This window comes from Alligator sinensis, unplaced genomic scaffold (genome assembly GCF_000455745.1).
Source record: "Alligator sinensis unplaced genomic scaffold, ASM45574v1 scaffold268_1, whole genome shotgun sequence".
NCBI lineage: Eukaryota > Metazoa > Chordata > Crocodylia > Alligatoridae > Alligator > Alligator sinensis.
Genome location: NW_005841853.1, coordinates 4384628 through 4393798, shown reverse-complemented (window position 1 = coordinate 4393798; position 9171 = coordinate 4384628). Strand labels below are relative to the sequence as shown.

At 43.2% G+C, this 9171-nt stretch overlaps 1 long non-coding RNA gene across 4 annotated transcripts in view; it reads left to right on the top strand.

Moving 5' to 3' along the window:
- LOC112551581 overlaps positions 1-9171 on the top strand; it is a 156903-nt gene that overhangs the window by 31542 nt on the left and 116190 nt on the right. For all 4 annotated transcript variants that reach the window (XR_003095888.1, XR_003095889.1, XR_003095886.1 and 1 more), the window contains exon 2: positions 3020-3283. This is a non-coding gene — a long non-coding RNA (uncharacterized LOC112551581). The remainder of the gene's footprint in view (positions 1-3019; positions 3284-9171) is intronic.

Genomic DNA, 9171 nt, shown 5'->3' with positions numbered 1-9171 from the left:
TGAGAAGGCTGAGGGGGGACTTGGTGACCGTCTATAAACTCACTAGCGGGGACCAGAAGGGCTTGGGGGAGACCTTGTTTCCTCTAGTGCCCCCCGGGATAACAAGGAATAATGGCCACAAGTTGTTGAAGAGTAGGTTTAGATTAGACATCCGTAAGAACTACTTCACAGTTAGGGAAGCTAGGATCTGGAACCAACTTCCAAGGGGAGTGGTGCTGGCTCCTACTCTGGGGATCTTTAAGAAGCGGCTTGATGCCTACCTGGCTGGGGTCATTTGAGCCCAGTTTTCCTCCTGCCCAGGCAGGGGGTCGGACTTGAAGATCTACAAGGTCCCTTCCGACCCTACTTCTATGATTCTATGAACTATGAAACTATATTTAGGTATCAGTTGAACACCATTTCCAAGCAATTTGGAAGCCTACCCGTTCCTCAAGCATTATGATAACAGAAATTATTTTAAAATAATCAGGTGTTTGATATGGGGGGTTTTATCATGGAAAATCAGAGCTTTCCCTGTTCTCTTTGCACACCAGGACACTGGTTTAGCTGCAGCTGTTGCCCCCGCTGCTTTGTGATGCTGAGCAGCCCTGCCATGCTGGTGCCCCTCACTCCCAAGCCACAGCTCCCCCTCTCCCAGGGCTGGCTTGGAGATTGGGAGCTCGCTGGGGCAAGGAAGGGGGGCGCTGCCTTTACCCTGCAGCATAGGTGACTGGTGACTGTTGATTGGGGAGGGGGCGGCATTTATAGGTTCTGGTGGTATGCCGCAGGGTTCAGGGCAGGTACTCGAGACAGGAGTTTTGATTTCTGTTCTAGAGCTACTTTTAATGTTATGTTTTAATCAACGAGGATTAAAGGGCGACAAGTGTACTGAACAGAAATAGCCATCCTTCCCACATCACACTAGGGTCATGCAAGGGGCATTGTTTAGATGTGGAACAATAGTGAGGGAGGGCCATAAAAAAGTGCATAATCAAGTGAAATTAAGAAAATGAAAAAGTACCTGGAACAGCTTCTAAACAGTGGAGTGCTGGAGCCTGTTTCAAAGCCCATCAAAGGCAGAGTGAGAGTCCTTCAATTTTAAATTTTCAGAAGGATGCAAAGCTAGTCGTAAATTAAGAAATTTTTTTTGGCATATATGGCAGCTCATGTGAAAATAGAATAGGAATGGCATGCTGTGCATAGGCCAAAACTAATGGCCTTTTGCTTAGTAAAAGCTGCTCATGGTTATTGGGTACCATGGGTATAGGAACCCTGGATGTGCCAGAGAGATGTGTAGTTCATCAGGGATTATCCCTGTGTGGAATTTGACCATTAATATGTGTATGTTTTCTTTGTGTGCAACCAATTTTGAAGGTGGCATATTTTTTGAGAGAGAGAGAGAGAGATATATTATCTATCTGTCTTTATATAATTTTGAAGGTGGCATATTTTTTAGATGGATAGAGATGAGGGTCAGAACTTGGTTTGCTTAAAAAAAAAAAACTTTTTACAAGATCAGCATCAGACTTCCCAAAACATTAATCTTTGAATGAGACCAAGTATGTACAGAAATGACTTTCTGAAAGGTACAAGCTGGGTGAGAGGGGTTGTGGGGGGTTTAGAAGTAGGTTTATGTTGAAAGTACCTTAGTAATGACACTACTTACAGCTGGGATTTTCAGAGGGGGCTGAGAGAATTGAGCACTTGGACGCTTGTGGTTTGGGATGCAGTTGCATAACGCTTTTAGGCAGATTACAGTCAATATAAACAACTCTAGATGACTAAAAATTTGTTAGCCTTCTAGAAATCATGAGCTGAGCTTGAAACTAGTGCCATTTTTAAACCTCTCATGTTTTCTGTTTTTGAGCCTCTTGGGCTTGTGCTTCTAAGATTTCTCAACTGAGAGAGGGATTTTTTGGGGAGGTGGGGGGTTCCCCCCCAATTCTTCAGCTGAAAGTGGTTGTATCATCTAATCAATTGATTCCAGTAGCTGGGACTTTAAGAACAAAACTCCTAAAATTGCCAAGATTTGCAATGAAATTTTGAGAATTGGCAACATAATTATGCCCATTGTTACTATTCTGGAGAAAACCTTGAATTTATTTGAAACTTACTTATAACCTGTACATGTGTGATGCAGTGGCAAGAGCGCAGATCCTTTAGGTCTCACTTGCATAAGCAGTTTTCTTGATGTGGGACTTACAATTTGTGCAGGTAGCAGTTACAGTATTGATTATTTTTTCTAAGATTTCTCATATTTATATTAAAGCCCTTAATAGAATGTTAAATAAAAATGAAACAAGGCTGTGGAAAGATCAGTGTTCCAAAGTTTGGCTGATGATAGAAAATAGGATTAAGAAATCTGAAAGGCTTTTTGTTAAAAGCAGTCAAATGATCATTCCTTTGAAAAAATAAAGAAATTGGAGCCTGAAGAAAAAGAGGAAAATGCTCTACTATTTTAACATGTTATCCACCTTGGATACTGCAGATTATCTCTGTGCACAATTACCTTGTTTTTTCAGAAGATTGAGGTACTAGGCTCTCACTAAGTATTGAAATGGGAGAATGTTCCTCTTAACATTTGCATTAAACAAGAAATAGTTTGCTGCTTATAATTAAAATATTCATTTATTAATACTTATTGCAGATGACGGTTTATCTTCAGATTCTTTATCAGTTGGCAGCAGCCCTCCCAGGGCCCACATGTAGCAGTTCTGTATCATCTCCGTTTTTGCAGTCGGAGAAATCAAGGTGCATGGAGTTAATTAAGTACCTTGAACATCAAGTCTGTATCAGAGTTGAAGAAAATCTCATATTGGGTTTCGCCCTTGCAGGGGCTGAATTTCTTCAACTTCTTTCAAGATTATTTCATTAAACCTGTCCTCCAGAGGTGAAATTCACTGTTGTGCAGAAAACCTGCCTAAGGCCAATGCATCGCTAATCCACTTAGTCTCCTGCAAGTTACAGCAGTCACTGTATTTGATCTTTTAGCGTTAGTATTATAATTCAGTTCTGCAAATTGTCTATTTCTCCCTTTCAGGTTCTGGGACTTTTTGTTGACTTAGTACTACAGCCAATGTTGATTCAATATGTGGAGCTATGAAGACTTCTTACCTGCTCACAGTGGGAAAGAGATATATCATCCATGTAAATCAAGAACTACTTGGCCGTTTCCTAGGCAACTGTGGAATAATTAAAATGAAGAAGGGCTGATGTGCCAGGCATAAGGGATTTTTATCAGATGAAAATGAAATGCTCTCTTCTGTCTTGAAGAATCAGATCTGTATCTGCCAGCAAACATAAGGTACCACATTTAAAAAGAATATCAATTTATTGCTTTGGAGATCCTTAAGGAAATGAATAAGAATGACAGTTTAACCAGATTTTATTCTAATTAGAAGTGATAATTGTGTATCCTTTTGCTTCTATCGGAAGCCATGCCCTAATTATTATTGAATCAATTTTCGTTCCAAACTTCAGTAGGGCGGTTTAAATTTGCTTTATGGTTTGGGGCTTGATCCTACTCCATTTGAAGCACAGATGACTTTCATTCTGTTTGTTCTTCTGTAGGGAGAGATTGAGGTCCATATTCAGAAAAGGACTCAAATAGACACTTGATGTTCACAGAATTGTAAAAATGAGGGTTGGAAGTGACCTCAGGAGGTCACATCTAGTTCAGCCCCCTGCTCAAAGCAGGACCATTCCCAACTATATTATCCCACCCAAGAATTTGTCTATCTGGGTCTTGAAAACCTCTAAGGATAGAGTATCTGCTTAGAACTAAGACCCCAATTTGGAAAAAAACCTATGTAGAAGATGAATGACATCTTCCCGCATGATCCGGGGACAGCAGGGCAGACCCTACAATGAGAGGCTACGGGACCTGAACCTGTTCAGCCTTCACAAGAGAAGGCTGAAGGGGGACCTTGTGACCATCTATAAACTCACTAGGGGGGACCAGAAGGGTTTGGGGGAGACCTTGTTTCCCCTAGCGCCCCCCGGGATAAGAAGAAATAATGGCCACAAGTTGTTGGAGAGTAGGTTCAGATTAAACATCCGTAGGAACTACTTCACAGTTAGGGCGGCTAGGATCTGGAACCAACTTCCAAGGGAAGTGGTGCTGGCTCCTACCCTGGGGGTCTTTAAGAAGCAGCTCGATGCCTACATGACTGGGGTCACTTGAGCCCAGTTTCCCTCCTGCCCAGGCAGGGGGTCGGACTTGAAGATCTACAAGGCCCCTTCCGACCCTACTTCTGTGATTCTATGAATGGATAAGTACCTGGTTTGGCTTTTTAAAAAAAAGAAAAAGGAAATCTTTTTTGCCACATTGCCAGAATTTTTCACATATTTACTTCCCTTTTACATGTAGAAAGCATGAAGGTAGGGTATTTAAAATAAAAAATCAAGAAAAAAGATAAGGGAAAATTCACGTAGGTGAATAAGTCACACAAACAATGTATTTGCATGAACCAGTTGGCACATTTCGTAGTCTTTCCCCAAATTTGATTTCAACTTAATAAGGCCTGAAAATGGCACGTGCATGAGTAGATGTGCGGATGAGTACTGGGTACGTAAACATTCAAATTCCAGTTGCAGTCGGTGTGTTTCAGGTGCGCAGGATTGTTGGAACAGGCCCACACTACATTTATTGATTGAAGCAGGGATTTGGGGTTTTTTAGTAGTTGAAGGACTAGTCCAGGGCTGTCCAGCTAGTGGGCTGTGTGAGACCCACTACAGGGTCCCCAGATTCCTGCCTGACTGCTGTTTTCCCCCCATTGCTCTGGTTGCGAGAGTGGCTTTAGTTTCTGGGCTGTCCGGGAGGCCAGTGGCTTGCCCTGATGTGGCCCATGGGGCACCCTTCTGCTTAGAAGTTGGACAGCCCTGGATTAATTTATCCTGGAAGAATCAGCATGTAATCATTGAGTTGATGTTGACTCTTGGAGTCATTTAGAAGTCTTGTTGAAAAAAAGGTAGTGGCTAAAATTGCTTTCAGCCCCAAACTCAAAATCTGCATATAGGGTAGAAGATAATGAAAATGACCCAGGTAAAGAAAGAGAAGCCTTTACTGTAATAGCTTAAAACAACAACTGTGAAAGGTTGTGGAAAGCATTCATGATCTAAAATGGTTGGAAAAGTTCTTTCTAAAAATCTACTGTAATATATTACTGAATATTCCCCATCTCTTCCACTTGCTAAAACATTTGAAAAGGGAAAAAAAATATCCATCCGACTATACAGTTAAACACTGAAAGCCACATCCACGTTTTTCTCATAGTCTGAATAATTGTATGTTAAAATCTGGCCATCTAGCCTAATGCTTTAGTATGTTAGTTTATTTAAGGCATCAATCAATTTAGAAATAGTTGGAACACCATCTGGGCTTTACATAATAAAAATTTGCTGCCAAAAAGTTTGTGGGTTTCTTCTGGGATGTGTATGGGATTTCACATTCCATCCCTTAGGCTTTTTTAAAGAAATCATAATTGTTTGTAGATATAATGTATCCAAAAAGTATGAAATGTTTTTGGCAACTTGGTAATATAAGAACCCCACTAATCCGCCACTGTTACCTTTTTTTTTAAACAGTTTACAGATTCTGAGATGCTGACTCCTTAACATCACTGAGTAGATTTGGAAAGTCCACATACAACTGTGGTGTTAGATTTCCAGTTTTAGCTATTCACAAGTATTCTTTACTTGACACATTGACTGCCCTTTTTGGGAGGTATAAGGCCTCAAAATGTTCAGTTACTCCTAGCCCAGAGTCAGAGATAAAACTGCATGAGAAAAATGGCATTTTTACACACGGGAAAGAGCCTTGCAGACAGTGTATGTACATATCACTGCCAGTGGATACTAGCTTGGAGAAGCCAGTAGCGAACACATTTGGCTGTTGATGGAAGACCAGGGGAAGGAAGAGGGACCCTAAAATAACTTTGCTATCCAAGGAACATTAATAGGACACAAAGTTTTTAGATTATGATAAATTTATTTTAAAAAATAATCTATGTGAAATGATTACTGTAACAGAAGTTTGTTCCTGGCCTTGTGATCATTATTAACTACAGCAGAATTACTTGGGATCTGCAGCCGTGTAGATGAGACAAAAAATCTGTCATATATAATTTGGGCCAAAATGTTCAAAGCAGCCACACATTTTTGGCTGCCTCAGGTTTGGGTGCCTACCTTTGACATGTCTTAAACCGGACTTTTCAGAGGTCCTGATGTGTAGTAGGAGATGTATAAAAGCAGCATATAACTACCTTTTTCTTCTTCATCTCACTCTGCCTTGCTCAGATCCTGTGCTGAGTTGGGGACTAGTTTGACCACAAGGCAGGTCCCATTATTCACACTCATCATCCTCCCAACCCACCCAGTTAACCATGCTACTTTTCCAGGTCTCAGTACTGGAGTTCATATTTCAGCACTGAGGACAATGGAGATCTGCATGTGGCTTGGGGACAGAAAAATAACAGTATTTTTACTAAATTTGGACAGCTGGACAGTGTAGAAGAAAAGAGTGGTCATACTTAATGTATGCTGTGCTTCTCATTTATGGCTCACTGTACCTTATGCCATGAGATAATTTGCAGGTCTGTGTGGGTGGGAAAAACATGTACTTGAGAGAGAAATTATTAAATTGTTTGTACTTTTAAAAGATCCAGTCTGTGGCAGTTGTACAAAAACTTTAAATCTACCAAGGGTTATTAGTAATTAATGAAACCTGTTTCCAGAAAATGTTACTAAAACGTATGTATATCTTTGTACTGTTTAACTCCTTTATAGGAGTGGAAGCAAGACAGAATTTATACTATAGACACGTGTCCTGGTTGCTTGGTTTCTTTTTCTCATTGGTATTTTTGCTCTTTTCCAGGAGTCAGTAACATTTTGCTGCCCAGGACCAGAGCATATGACCTGGCTTCCTACTTCAGGCCCCAAATTTCCACCTTTCAGAGAGCTCAAGCTCTCACTGCAGATCCCTGGTCCCTCTGCAGTCAGGGTGAGCGCAGGCAGAAGAGTAGGAGCAGGGGGCTGGCTGTAGAGGAGGGCATTGCGGAGCAGGCACCAGCTTGATGCAGCTTTGTGCTGCCCCAAACTGGGTCAGACCTCCTGGGCTACATCCCTCTTTGCAGCCCAGATTTGGCCGATGGGCTGTAGGTTGCCAACCCCTTCCCTCAGGCAAGTCAGTAGAACATAATTTATTGGTCTGGTTTTGAAGAAGAAAAGAGACGTGCTTATATACTGCTCTCAAAAAGCTTATTTTGATGCAGTGATTCGTTTTGTCACATGGGTTGCAGAAACAGTTATATTAAGGGAGAGAGACAGTAAGGTTGTCTATTGATAATATACATTCATGCCTTAACCTTTGTTATATAGGTGGGACCTTTAAATGTGCCCCACAACCCACTTATGAGCTGCTTCTTTCTTGGAAGTGTAAGAAATTTTAAAAATCTGGGTTCTTCTAAAAGTTACTCTTCCCCCACATAAGAGGTGCCTCTGCTGTAGGTAGATAAATCCTAGAGGGAAGAGCTAAAGTTGTGGGCTCTTTTTCGGTTTTTGGAAGGAGGAGCTCTAATCGGAGAGCTAGTTCTTTAACTCCACATAGAAGCAGGGCAATGGGCCACGTATCATGGAGGGCAGTTGTTAAGCACGGCACGCCGAAGGCTTTTTTCCACTGGACAACAAGCATGGTCTCTTCTCATGGGGTGTCCTTTGCTATAGACAGGAAATCATCTTCTGCCCATAGGGGCGTTAACTTTCCTAACCCAAGATCTTTGAGGGCCATTTCATAGTTCCATGGCCATCAGCAAAATTCATTCTCCAATCTTGGACTTCAGATAATTCAGCGAGGGAGCAATAAAATAGAATTGTCCAAGTCTATCAATTCAGGAAACTATTTTGTGTCCACAAGGATGTTTGCTAAGTATCACAGCCAGTATCTGAGGTTCTGATGGATTATTTTCCTTTTTAGTATTGTGCATAGGCCCAGGAACACTTACAGTAATAGCAATCGTATTAGTTCAGAGTGAAAGAAATGGTTCATTGCAGTGATAAGATACATGAATAGTATATGAAGATCAAGCTATGGTTGCAATTGTAAGAGTTTACCACTAACTGGTAGACGTTGTGATCAGTTAGAACTCGGTGTGTCCTTTCCAGTTATTTACGGTATAAGTCTTCTGAATATCATTCGGAGGAACATCCCAGCCAAATGATAAGGTAGGGGTCAGCAACCTCCAGCACATGTGCCAGAGTGTGCTCAGTATTTTGAGTGCTTAGCAGAGTGTGTGAGCAATTTGCTCAGCACACCGCAGCCCGCCTGGGATCTGGGCAGCTGCCACCAGCCATGGAGCCTGGGCTGCTTGCATGGGGAAGCTAAACCCTGGTGTGAGCAGTCTGGGCTCCATGGCAGGCAGCAGCTGCTCAGAGCTGGGGCCAGATGTGGCAGGCAGCCACGAGCCTGCAGGCGGCTGCACTGGGATCTGGAGCCCCAGCCCAGCTTGTTGCCAGCAACAGCTGAATGCATACCTCAAGGCGTGCGGTGGGGAAGGGGCTGGGGTTGTGCTGTCTCCAAGGTGTGTGTGCAGCTGCCATTGCCACAGAGCCTGGGCTGCTTGCAGGAGGCAGCGGGCAGGCTGCAAACAGCTGCACTAGGGTCTGGAGCTCAGTGGCCAGTGACAGCTGCGCATGTGCCTTGGGGCGCATGGCAGGGAAGGGGCAGAGGGCAGTGCAGCTCCAACCCCTTCCCCACCCTGCCCCTTGAGGCATGCTTGCAGCTGCTGCTGGTAACAAGCTGGGCTGGGGCTCCGGACCCTGGTGCAACCTCTTACAGGCACAAGCCAAAGCCTGTAACCCAGGCGCTGTGGCGGGTGATGGGCCTGCCCAGACTCTGGTGTGTTTGTAGCAGGCAGCTGCACCAGGATCCAGACCCCCGCCTGGCTTGTTGCTGGCAGTGGTTGTATGAATACCTTAAGGAGCATGGTGGGGAAGGGGCTGGGGCTACGCTGGCACAATAAGGATTGGGTCTCTTGTGACTCCCCCACCGTCCACCCCTGCCTTGCCAACATCTAAGTCAAGGTTGCAGGCTTTTGTGGCCCAAAAACGTTGCCGACACCTGTGATAGAGAAAATCTGGAATTTACCAGATAGATCAGTTCATTCTGACATCACTCCTGGAAGGTATACCGCTCTT